General features: G+C 45.5%; 1 non-coding gene across 1 annotated transcript; it reads right to left on the reverse strand.

The window, feature by feature from the left end:
- Positions 1-5387: 5387 nt before the first annotated feature.
- LOC112413780 (U1 spliceosomal RNA) lies at positions 5388-5549 on the reverse strand. The gene has a single exon (XR_003006029.1). It is a non-coding gene; the product is annotated as a U1 spliceosomal RNA (small nuclear RNA).
- Between the last annotated feature and the right edge of the window lie 5563 nt (positions 5550-11112).

Raw genomic sequence — 11112 nt, forward strand, 5'->3', positions numbered from 1 at the left:
TCCCCAGTGCATGTGATTGAACTGCATGCTACAATTGTTGAATATTTATAACGTTTTAAATACCTTTTCTTCTTAAACCCTTAATTTAGCTCAGTTCCTCTGATTTTTAAATTTTATATATACCAGATAAACTCAGTTCTCTTAATAATTCTAGTAATTTATCTTCATATATGTAAATAATTATAGTATTCATTTTTCATCTTTACTTCTTTTTTCAAGTGTATACATGTCGATCCCAAACTCCCAATCTATCCCTCCCCCCCCTTCCCCCCGGTAACCATAATTTCATTCTCTAAGTCTATGAGTCTGTTTCTGTTTTGTAAATAAGTTCATTTGTACCTTTTTTTAAAGATTCTGCATATAAGCGATATCATATGATATTTGTCTTCCTATCTGACTTACTTCATTTAGTATGATGATCTCCAGGTCCATCCATGTTGCTGCAAATGGCATTATTTCATTCTTTTTAATAGCTGAGTAATATTCCATTGTACATATGTACCACATCTTTATCCATTCATCTGTTGATGGACACAGGTTGCTTCCATATTTTGGCAATTGTAAATAATGCTGCAATGAACACTGGGGTGCATGTATCCTTTTGAACCATGTTTTTCTCCAGATATATGCCCAGGATGGGATTGCTAGATGATATAGTAGCTCTAATTTTAGTTTTTTAAGGAACCTTCATAGTGTTCTCCATAGTGGCTGTATCAATTTACATTCCCACCAACAGTGCAAGAGGGTTCCCTTTTCTCTACACCCTCTCCAGCATTTATTGTTTGTAGATTTTTTGATAATGGTCATTCTGCCTGGTGTGAGGTGATATCTCATTGTAGTTTTGATTTGCATTTCTCTAATAATTAGCGATGTTGAGCATCTTTTCATGTGCCTCTTGGCCATCTGTATATCTTCTTTGGAGTAATGTCTATTTAGGTCTTCTGCCCATATTTTGATTGGGTTATTTGTTTTTTGGTCATCTTCACATCTTATACTGTTTCTTTTTTTTTTTCTTGCCTTTCCTCACTGGCTAATATCTCCATCGCAGTGGTGAAAAGATGTGGTCAGAGTGAGGCCTATTTGTCTGATTCCTGATGGTTCCTGATTGGTAAGGGTTGGGGGAGGGGGGAAAGCCAGTATTTTATCATCAGCTATAATGTTCGCTGAAGGTTTTTTGTGTGTTTCTTTTGGTTTTGTTTTTGAAACTACCCGTAAGCAGCTTAGGTCTGTTCTCTTCTATACTATTATGCTTAAGTTTTAAAAAATGGTAAATCGATGGTGAATTTTTTCAAACACCCGTTCTGTATCTTAGTGATTATTATTTTTCTCCCTTACATTGTTAATGTGGTAAATTAGATTAATTTATTTTCTAACAAGAATCAACTGTTTTCCAGGATAAGACCAATTTTGTCACAATATATATTTTTAATACATTGCTTGATTATTTTTTTAAATTACAGCTATATTCAGCAATAAGACAGACCTATAATTTCTGTTTTTTACATTGCCGTTTTTTGGTTCCAATATAAACTCATAAAATAAGTTGGAGAAAATATGCCATCTTTTAATACTTTTGGAATTTATTTGCTCGGGAATCATTTCTTCTAATGAACTTTTTTCGTTCTGAAGCTCTCTTTGCAGGAAGATTTTTAAATTCTGATTTTAAAAAATTTAATGCTTGTAGGACTAGCTCATTTCCCCCCAGAATCATTATTGGAATATGTTCAGTTCCTCTCAACTTTTTAATTTGTTGGCATATATGTGTTTATGAGATTCATTTATTGTTCCCCTATGTCTACAGGTTCAGCAGCAATGACTTCCTTCTTCTCTCTTAACAGTTTTAGCAGTCTTTTCAAAGAGCCAGCCAGTCTTTATAAAAAGCCATTTATACTTTTTCTTCTGTATATTTATTTCTAATTTGAAAATTCCTGGTTTTATATATAATTTCTGCTCCTATCTGCTTTTGTTGTTGTCATTATTCTTTTTGTAACTTTATGAGATGGAGGTTTAGCTCTTCAGAAATCAGCCTTAAATTTCATAATTTACATTTAAATCTGTGTATTGTCCTCTAAAGACTGGCTTAGCTGCACCTTCTGCATATACATAGTATTTTCAGTTTTGTTTGATACAGAATATTTTCTAATTTTCACATCTGCTTTGATACAAGGATTGGTAGAAGTGTTTCTAAAATTCCAAATACATGAGATTTTGTTCTTATATTTTATAACTGAATTCTAGATACTAGTTGATTCTTTTGAAATGTTATTTGTAGACACCTCTACAGCCCTAGAATGAATATATTTTCCTCTGAATATGTTCTCCTCTAATAGGCTCTTGAGGTTTGTTACCAGCTGGGAAACAACACACCAAGTTGCTGTCTTATGGTTTCTCAGACTACCCAGGCTCTGGGTACCCAAGGCTAAATCTGCTAGAGGTCAAGTCTGTGGCCATGATTTCTCATGAACTTTTAAAACTTTATTTTTCTTTATACTGTTTGTGGCACCAAGGCTGCCTTGACCAAAGAGCTCTGGGATTTGAAGGGACAGGACTAGATCAGATGACCCTTACCCCTGAGGGCTTAAGACTTTGGGGTCCCAGCTTAATGTAGTGAGGACCTCCTATATGACTTCTTAAGTTAGTCTGGGACTAAAACTTGACTTCCATGTTTCCTGTACTCAAGGCCCCCTGGAACAGAATATGAAAGAAGCTATCTCGGCACTCCAAACTCAGAGTGTAAGCAGCTTTGATGCCTCTCCTTTTATTTTTTGCACTGGCACCTGCAAATGTTAGTGACAAGCTTGGCATCTACCATGGGTCTATCTTTTTTAAAGCTACTGATCAAGCTTTTAAAAAAAAATCTCTCAGTTGAAACTGAAATAGATTGTATTCTCTTACTTTGAAAACTATACGTTTATAATCACCTGAATGTATAGGATTTTAGAATTCCTATACTTTTTGGAGTGACACACCAGAAAAAGGAAGCATGGTGAGAACATCCATCACCACTTGCCTACTGGCCTGCTGGAACCAGATTGTGTCCTGCACCTCCAATACATCCATGCTACATCCATTAGCTCTCCCTAAAAAGTGGTCTCTTGATGTCACATTGCCCACAAGCCCTAGGTTTGAGTACAAACAAACAAAAGTACATTTTGCCCTCAATTTGACAGTGCGAGGAAGAAAGATCCACAGTCTCTATACATGAGCTAAAAGACACTTGGGCAAGGGACTCTGGGATTCGTTACACATTTGACAGCCCTATGGGCAAGGGAGGACATGGGCACCATGTGGGAATGTCCTCTTGGGTCCACATGATCCTTGCCTAATGGAAGAAGGCACAGCCAGAAGAGTGCAAGAGTGGAGCCCATGGCAGATCTCTTCTTCCTTGGCTCCAAGCACAAATTGGGTAGACAAGCATATGAACAAGGAAAGCACTAACTTTCCCCAAGATACAGTGATATACTTGTGTTGTTGTTGCCAACCATTTTATTAGGATGTTGTTACCTAAGAACTGAAGAAAGGAGACAAAACAGAAGAGAGTGAGAAAAAATTCTCCATTTTAGCTAATCCAGGGTATTGTGCCAATTACCTAGAGTCCTTGAACTGAGACGGTAACAAGCGAAGGCAATTGGCCCCAAGCGTTTGATTGTTGTAAAATTTTTGTTAAAGGTATTTAACACTGACAGGTTGGCTACAGGGTGGAAAAAAGGACAGTGTCTATCCTACAGAATTGCCAAGGATTTACAAGTAAGAACTTTCTACAGCATTATTTTTATATGAATTTATTTATTTCATCTATTTATTTTTGGCTGCGTTGGGTCTTCGTTGCTGAGTGCGGGCTCTAGGTGCGCGGGCTTCAGCAGTTGTGGCTCACAGGCGTTAGAGCGCAGGCTCAGTAGTTGTGGCAGACGGGCTTAGTGCTCCGCGGCATGTGGAATCTTCACGGACCAGGGCTCGAACCCGTGTCCCCTGAATTGGCAAGAGGATTCTTAACCACTGCGACACAGGGAAGCCCTACAGCATTATTTTTGATACTAAAATATCAGAAGCAATTTATTATTCAAAAATTATATGGTGTTTAAATGTGCATTAATATATTCAGACAATTAAAATGCAATTGTTAAAAAGGGAGTTAGACAATCCTGATGATTCAGATGATGTTACTGATAAAATAATGAGATCAAAATTTTTGAGCATTTGTGGCACTCTTACATACATTTCCTTATTTGAAGCTCAGAACAACCCAGGAAAATGTGTAATCCATGGTAGAGGGTGAGAGGTTCCGAGGCACAAAAGGAAGATAAGCACTCAAGGAACACCAAGATAGAAAACGACAGGGGAAGGAGAAGAGGAGGAAGAGGTGGAGGCCGAAACAGCTGGATAACCCTGGTCGAGAGAGGGCGCTCTTGCCCCACAAGCCTCTCTGAGACCACAGGTATCAGGACTGCCAGCTTCTTGGAAGAATCACCCTGCTTCACTCTTGTCTGAGACAAGACACTGAAGAACGCCTTGTCCTAAATGATTTCTCCTCTCAAGAACCGGCCGACAGAAGCGTCGCTCCGAAGTGGTCTATCGAGCAGGGTCCGGGCTTCTAATGGATCATTTCCCGGGTGTCTCTTCTGGGTAAGAGTGGACCCCACAGGATTTCCTGCTGTTCCCTGAGAGGCAGTGGGAGAGACGCCAACTTGGCCGGTTCCGTGGGCCGCGTGCGACCCAGGTCCCTCAAGCAGGAGGGACGATTCCAGGCTCCTGAGCCGGGCGCCTCAATGGGCTGTGCCAAAAGAACCAGCATAAGAACGGGTTGCCTCCTGTCGCCGCAGGTTCTCTCTCCTCCCGTTGTTAGAAAACGTTGATTCAGCTCTCTTCATAAGCACTGGAGAAGGGACTGGGTCATTACGCGTGGGTTAGGGGGTGATAGGGTACAGCTTATTGTCCCCAAGAACGCTGCTGGGGTGGAACGGGAGGAAGGAGAAGGGAAAGCCGGGTGAGAGACCAAAAGAGTTGGCTAACCCGGGGCAGGGATACAGCGCTCTGGCCCCCGGAGCCTCCTTGCGAAGGCAGGCCTCCGACCTCCATGTTACTGGAAGGGGTGCCGATCTGGCCCCAAAGGGACTGTGGAGCTCGAGGCCTTTGGGTGACTTCTCCCACGCTTCCCCACCACCTCCGCCATGTGGCCTTTCTCTTGCAGATGCCTGCCGGCAAGCCTGCAGACAGGAGGCCTGAAGCAAGTAGCAGGGCCCATCCATACACTTTGGTCCCGGAATAGGAAAGCCAGGAAGATGTGGGTTGGAGCCCTGGGTGTAGGGAGCCTCTCGCCCTGGGCCTGAGCCAGTAGAGTGCAGTGAGGCACCACGGAAGAGAACTCCCCTGCCATACACAGAGAGATAGCGGAGAGCGCAAATACATACCCCTACGAGCACAAATTCCGAGGTCAAGTTTCCCACATTTGGGGAAATCTCTAAAGTCAGCACTACCTGAGTGCAATGGACAAGCGTCGCGCTGGGAAAGCCACCATCATGATCATGGCATCTTTCCTGCCAGGTAACTAGGGGCACATACCCCGCAGGCACAGTGCAGCCTCCCACCCCTCCAAGGTTCACTCAGGGTCGCCACCCTCCCTTCCACCCGCCCCACGCTGTTTTTCTAAACCGCTTTCCTCAAAGGAATTCAAGAGAAGACCTCTCCTCCCACATCTCCTCCCCAATCTCCCCCCAACACACACACACACACACACACACACACACACACACACACATACAGGAGAACTCACTGCACAGCTCACAACACCGACCACCTTTCAGCAGCGGCTCCAAACAGACCAACCCGCAGCCATTGCGCTGTCTCAACTGACAGTTCTCTGCCCTTGCTTAACTGAGGAGTGCGTGGAGACGGCAAAGGCCTGGGAGGCCGGAAGGGGGCGCTGATGCCGTGCCAGTCATTGATCTGCACGTGTCGCCGCTCCAAACACCCCGAGTCTGGGTCTCTGTCTCGGAGAGACGCCTCGGGAGGATCCACCTGCACAGCGACTGACCACCCGACGCTGCTTCCTTTTCCTGGGAAGGCTAAGCCAAGGTCGTCCTGGATCACAAAGGAAGATATCTTAATGACCAAAAGTTATAAGAAAATATTCTTGACATTTTTATTCATTAGGGAAATGCACATTAGTACTATACGGAGATATCATTACACACCCTCCAGCATGGCTATATCTAAAAGAATTACTACACCAAATGCTGACAAGAATGCAGAGAAATTCCAACCATAGTTACTGGTTTGAAACCATTCTAGAGTATTATTTGTCAGTTTCTAATGAAGTTAATCTTGTTCCTACTCCATGACCCAGCAGTCGCAGTACTTCTATGAATGCACAAGTATACAAAAAGATTGGTATACAATATTCATCAAAACACCAAGAATATTCATCAAATAACAACAAATAACACCAAAATTACTTCGACAATACCAAAATTAAGAAGTGATATACACGATAATATAGTTATGTTTAATGAACATAATGTTGTACTTAAAAAGCCAGATACAAAAAAAATACATTCGTTCATTTGAATTTCAATAGCAGGCAATAGTAATTTCGGCAATAGACCTCACACTAGTAATCAACTAAGAGAGAGAAGGTAGGAATTGCCTGGAAAGAGGCTCAGCGGACATTTCTGGGATGATGGCAATATTCTATAACTTGATCTGGGTAATAGTTACATTTGCTAAAATTCAAAAAACTATGCTTTAAAGATTTGTGCTTTTAACTCTATGTGAACTGTAGCTCAATGATTTACTTTTCCCATAAAAATTAGTGGATGATGGATGGAGACAAGCTGGTGTAGATGATGACAACTAGCTTGCATTTTACTGTAAACTCATTAAAACCTCGTTTTCGTTTAGAAAAAAAACCCAACACTGATACTTGAATGATCTTTACCAGAAAACCGGTAATGACGGCACTGTTTAATTAGCGGAACGTACAGACAAGCCTCCTTGAGAGGCTGTATTCCACCCTTAGAGACATTTTCTGTTCAGAGGTGAGACAACGCCACCCGCAGGTTTGTGCACCGTGGGATTTACTCCTCCTCTGACCGCATCGCGCTGTGTGGCCGGCGGTATACTCTGCTCTCTGACTGCTTCTTAAGGGGCGTAGCTGGTGCTGGCATTAAAAGCAAACCGAGCAGAAACTAACACACCACTGTAAATCAATTATAATCCAATAAAGATGTTTAAAAAAAAAAAAGCAAACCGAGAGACCAGTCACAGACACCATCCTACTATAGCTCGGATTTGAACCGAGATTACTGCGGCCACCACATAGTATTAACCACCATACGGTCATGATGTGCCACAGGCAGGCTGGCAGTCACTGCACTTCCCGTAATTTTTTGAAGGTAAATATATCCACACTGCTTTTGCTGTTTTATTCTTGGACACCTACAGATGTTCGTGCTTTTCCCTCTTTCATGCTCTTCTCCGATTCTCCCTCCCCATTCTGCTACTTAATAAAAGCAATTTTTATTTCTCAGGATCTGGCCCGAGCCTCCTCACAGGCTTCCTGGGAGGTCTCGCTGTCTCATCCATGCCTCTGCTTGCTTTCGCTCCTTTTCACGTTTCCTCTTTTGACCTGATCTTTTTCCCGATGCAGCCACACCAAGCACACCTACTAAACCTGCGGGGCAGATGGTCGGGTGAAGGCGGAGCAAACGGGGACCCGTCACGGAGCCCACCCGGCATTCAGCTTCCCTTGGGCCCCACTCGGCTCAGGCCTGGGGGCTCGTGGCCCCGGGCGTTTCCGGGGCGCTGGCATCTGCGGCGGGTGTGGAGCAAGGCGCGGCGGGGACGCTCGGCTGCTGTTCTGCCTTCGGAATCGCCCGACGCACGGCTTTCCCACGGGTTTCTCCGGTTTTCCCGGACTCCTTTGAGCAGGTACGACTGCACTGCTAAAGGCGGGTGCCTCGGCATAGAGTGGAAGGCGTGCTTGCTCTCGCTGGGGATGAGGTGAGGGAGGAGAGAGGAAAAGTGGAGTATGGGTATCTCTGTGGTGCAACCGGTTAGCGCGTTCGGCTGTTAACTGAAAGGTTGGTGGTTCTAAGCCTACTCAGGGACGCATCTCTCCGGCATCTATAATGCAGAGGATTCGGGGTCCTCCCTTTTCTATACACCTTCTCCCTCAAAGGCCGAGACAGGCTCCTCCACTACTATGTTCCTGTACCCTGTATTTTGTGCACAACAGGAGGATCTAACTAAGCCCAGATCATCATCGATCCTCCGAGAGGAACTCAGGAGGAAAACAGGTTACTGGGAATTGAAAAATCCTCAAGAGTAGACTCATCACTACCCTGTGAATTCCTGTAATCAATGAAGTTTCTTCCATTGTCTGTATAGTATTTATTTACTCCTTTGCATATACTTTGAAATTAATTTGGTTCTATGCTTTTATTATTACATGTAATGCTGCAGTCATCATTCTTGTACACATGTCCATAGGGTAGAAAGCCAGAAGAGCAATTGCTCTATCATAGATTCTACATAGTTTTGTATATGATTCCATTTTCTTGCCTTTGTTGACCTACTAGCTATAACTCTTGTTATTTCAGCGATTGCTTCAGGCTTTAGAGCAGACATCTGTAACTTACCACAGTCTGCCTTCAAGTGAAGTCATACCAGTTCACATTTCTCCCCTGCCTGCCTTTACACTTTTGTTGCCATGCATTTTACTTTGCATATGTTATAAACCCAAGGTTTATAACCATCCAAATAATAACAATCCAAGGTTATTACTTTTCTTTAAAATGTCCCATGTTTTCACCAGCCCTGGGACTGGCTGGACCCTGGTCCCGCCCACTAGCAGGCCAACACAAGTATCGGGATACCCGGAACCCCCACAGTCAGCTGTGTCGGGAACCAGCCCCACCCACCAGCAGTCTGACACCAGCTCTGGGACTCCTGGGCCTTGCAGCCAAACCCCAGGACCCCGCTCTGCCCACCAGTGGGCCAGCACTAGCAGTAGCCCTAGCACCTGGCTTCACCCACCAGTGAGACAGCACTAGCCCCCGCCACCCCCACGGGGGTTCCACAGCCAGTTGCCTCTTGACCCGGCAGTGCCAAGTAGCGGCTGCAGATTCCAAACAAGGCAGGGCCTGACAACCAAAGAGACGGGGACCAACTAATCCTACCAGACCATGCACTGTGGTCAGCCAGGCACAACAGAAAGACCCATGCAGCCCACATACAGGGCACCCCTAGAGCATATAGATCTGGTGATGAGAAGGTAGTGGGTGGCTGGTACTCACAGGAAGTCGCCTACAAATGGTCACTTCTCCAAGACCAGGAAATGTAACCAACCTACCAGACACATAGAAATAAAAAAAGTACATTAGGCAAAATGAGGTGACAGAGGAATATGTTCCAAATGAAGAAATAAGAAAAAACCCCAGAATAACTAAGTAAAGTGGAGATAGGCTGTCTACCCCAGTAAAAATTAGATTTTAGAGATGCAGAGAGCAGAAAAAAGGCGATTCCCAGAGCCCAGGTCTGAATGCAGCTCATCACGCTTCACCACTCCCCGCCTGGGCGACGCTTTGGGCTCTGAGGCCAGGCCACAAGGTAACAGGCTGGGTTCCATCCTACTCTAGCTTTAGCGCTGTGTACAACAGAGCCAAAGTCATGCTCTCTTTCTGAACCTCACTTTCCTTATGAGTCAGGGGCAGGCTTGGTTCTCAGCGGGTGATGATGAGTGGATCTGTCTACTTCCTGATCTCTGATGTGGCTCTGGGGGCTCTCCTGATAAAGGCACGTTACCGGCTCCTTTTCCTCCCCGACCCGCTCAATTCGTGGAGCCTGAAATTCTTCATCTTTGTGTCTGGCTCGAGCCCCTGGTGCAGAGTTGAATTCATCCTCTTTTCTTCTGGCACTCAAATCAAATTGTTTCGCAAGTGTGCTGGGGTGAGGGAAAGCCAAGGTTGCTTCACAGGGATGCATTTCTTGGTTTTCAGAGACATAATACGTATCAGCATGTAGAGGAGATTTAGGCACCAGATGAGAAATTGAGGGGATTTCCAGATTTAAAGATAACCTGAAGTGGGCCTTCTCCTGTGCCCTCCTTGGAATGTCTGTGGTCTGGTCTCCAAAGTGACTCAGAGGAGAGAAAGGAGGGCTGGCTCCTAGTGCTGAGTAGGCTTCATGTGGTAACGGAACTCCTCCTGGGTTTGGGGAGAGAAAAACGCAGCTACAAATTCTGCCACAACCCATCCCACTCGCCCCCTTTCTGGTTTTTAAACGAGAATGTAAGTTTCAGGAAGAAAAAAAAAAGGTGGTCTTTTATCGGTTTCGAACAGGGGATCTGTCGCGTGTGAGGCGAACGTGAAAACCACTACACTACGAAAACCACACGAATAAGAAGGCTTAAAAACGACATCCAAGGGCTTCCCTGGTGGCGCAGTGGTTGAGAGTCCGCCTGCCGATGCAGAAAAAGCGGGTTCGTGCCCCAGTCCGGGAGGATCCCACATGTCGCAGAGCCGCTGGGCCCGTGAGCCATAGTCGCTGAGCCTGCGCGTCCGGAGCTTGTGCTCCGCAACCGGAGAGGCCACAATAGTGAGAGGCCCGCGTACCGCAAAACAAAACAAACAAACAAACAAAAATCCAAGAAATGTATTATGTCTTGCCACGACTGGCCCACCAAAAAAAAAAAAACGATCCTGGGAGCACCTGCGATCTCTCAGGCAAGTACACTGAAGCTCCCGAGAGGTGTTAGCTTAGGGTTCCTCACCTCCCGCGAAGCAAGGTCCCTGGGGCTCCCACAGTCTAGATTCAGGCTCCCACATCCAACGCAGGGTCTCCAGTTCCTCAGCCTAGTGCCGGAGATCAGGGATCCCCCCGCAGACTCCCCAGCTCCCTGAAGCCTCAGGAGCAGGGGGTTAGGTGCGTCTAGACCTCAGGCGACCCAGCCTCACAGCAGCGTGGACACCGCCCCTCCAGGGCTGTAGACCCGCGCCTTGGTGGCCCTTTTCACGGAGCCGGCGGTCAGTGCACTCGGCTCTTGGAAATGAGCGGTGCTTCGAATCCACCCAGGACCCATAGGAGTCGCCCTTGCCTCCTTCCCTCCCTCCCTCC

The sequence above is a fragment of the Neophocaena asiaeorientalis genome, unplaced genomic scaffold (assembly GCF_003031525.2).
Source record: "Neophocaena asiaeorientalis asiaeorientalis breed wild unplaced genomic scaffold, Neophocaena_asiaeorientalis_V1.1 scaffold474, whole genome shotgun sequence".
NCBI lineage: Eukaryota > Metazoa > Chordata > Mammalia > Artiodactyla > Phocoenidae > Neophocaena > Neophocaena asiaeorientalis.